Raw genomic sequence first — 2,466 nt, 5'->3', positions numbered from 1 at the left:
TATATACATAGCTATAAAATATACACTTGTTTTGCATGCTAATCCCAGTTCCCTCTCCTTCCTATCTTCCCATTGCCTCTACCAAAACCCCATCCCATGCCCAACATCCACTCCTCATGGAGTGTGAGGACTCCCATGGGGATCATGAAAATTTGTCCTATCATTTGGGGAAGGATCTAGGCTCTCCCCCTTGTATCTAAGATGAGAGACTTGGATAAGGGCAAGTGTAGTATCTGTTCTTATCAGTTACTTTCATTGTAAAATAAACAAAACTGCAGCTTCCCTTGTTCTTGTCATATTATATAAAACAGTGATTTTTATATTCCTTGAAATAAGGTCTGTATCCCAGGTTAATCTCAATGTAGTAACTTCTGGTCATCCTGTCAGATACTCAAACAGCAAAGATAGTTTATATTACAACCATTAAAAACTGAAAACAGAGGTCTCCAGAGTCCATGTCAAGTTGCTCACAACCAACTGTAGCTCCATCTTCACAGCTATATGCACAATTAATGTAGAATTCACATACACAAACAATAATAATAATAAAAAAATTATAAAAAGAAATATTCAAAAATATATCTTTTACAACATATTATCTGTTGATTAAAGTTGGGGAATGCATATATAAATAAATAACTCTTTTTTCTGAGTTTATTTTATTTATTTTTTTCCAACTTTTTTATTTGAATTAGAAACAGGATTGTTTTACATGACCATCCCAGTTCCCTTCTCCCACCCATCCTCTCCTACCCGCCCCAACTAAAACCTTATCTGTCTCATATGTTTTCTGCTCCCGCTGGATGGTGAGACCTTCCATAGGTTGTCATCAGTGTCTACTGTATCCTTTGGAATAGGGCCTAGGCCTACCCCTGTGTGTCTTGGCTCAGGGAGTATTCATCTATATGGACTGGGCTCCCTAGCATACCACACCTATGCTAGGGATAAATACTGGGCTTCTACAGAAGGTCCCAAAGATTTTTGATGTTTCCTCACAGAAACCCGTGTTTCTGGGATCTGGATAAGTCCCATGAGGTATTCCAGCTATCAGACTGGGGAGCAAGATTTCCCGGATGTTCAGGTCAGCTGTTTCTATGGGTTTCACCGGCCTGGTATGGAACTCTGTGTCCTTCACTGGTCCTCTGCATCTAGGTTCCAGGTCAGTTCGATGATTAGTTATGGGTGTATGCTTCTACTTCCACCAGCTGCTGGATGAAGGCTATAGGATGGCATATAAGTTAGTCATCAATCTCATAATCAGTGGAGGGCATTTAAGGTAGCCTCTCCTGTGTTACTGAGATAGTTTGCTGGTGTCATCTTTGTAGATCTCCAGACATTTCCCTAGTGCCTGACTTCTCTGTAAACCAAAAATGTCTCCCTCTATTATGATATCTCCATTCTTGTTATCATCTATTCTTCCCATGACTCATACTTTCTGCTCCCTCATGTCCTTGTCTTCTGACTTCTTCTACCCTTCTCATTCTCCTAGCTCCCTGCCCCCACATCCCATGCTCCCAATTTTCTCAGCAGATCTTGGACCTCTCCCCTTCTACAGGGGACCATGTATGTCTCTCTTAGGGACCTCCTCATTTACTAGCTTCTCTGGAAGTGTAGATTGTAGGCTGGTAATCCTTACTCTATGTCTAAAATCCACATATGAGTGAGTACATACCATGTTTGTCTTTTTGCTATTGGGTTACCTCGATCAAAATAGTTTTTTCTAGATCCATCCATTTTCCTGCAAATTTCAAGATTCCATTGTTTTTTTTTTTTTTTTACTGAGTAGTACTATATCGTGTAAAAGTACCACATTTTCTCTATCCATTCTTCAGTTGAGGGGCATCTAGGCTGCTTCCAGTTTATAGCTATTACAAATAGTGGTGCTAAGAACATCCTTGAACACATGTCCTTGTTGTATGCATGTGCTTCTTTTGGATATATGTCTAAGAGTAGAATTGCTGGATCTTGTGGTAGATTGATTCCCATTTTTTTGAGGAGTCACCATACTGATTTCCAAAGTGGCTGTACAAGTTGGCACTCCCACCAGCATTGGAGAAGTGTTCCCCTTTCTCCACATCTCTCCAACATGAAATGTCATTGGTGTTTTTGATTTTGGCCATTCTGACAAGAGTAAGATGGTATCTCAGAGTTGTTTTTATTTGCATTTCCCAGATGGCTAAGGATGTTGAACACTTTCTTCTGTGTCTTTCAGCCATTTTAGATTCCTCTATTGAGAATTTTCTACTTATTTCTGTACCCCACTTTTTAATTGTGTTGTTTGGTGTTTTGGAGAATAGCTTCTTGAGTTCTTTGTATATTTTGGAGATCAGCCCTCTGTCAGATGTGGGGTTGTGACTATCTTTTCCCAGTCTGTCAGCTGCCATTTTGTCTTACTCACTGTCTCCTTTCTTTACAGAAGCTTCTCAGTTTCAGGAGGTCCCATTTATCAATTGTTGACCTCAGTGT

This window comes from Cricetulus griseus, chromosome 6 (assembly GCF_003668045.3).
Source record: "Cricetulus griseus strain 17A/GY chromosome 6, alternate assembly CriGri-PICRH-1.0, whole genome shotgun sequence".
NCBI lineage: Eukaryota > Metazoa > Chordata > Mammalia > Rodentia > Cricetidae > Cricetulus > Cricetulus griseus.
This window is presented reverse-complemented; position numbering follows the sequence as displayed.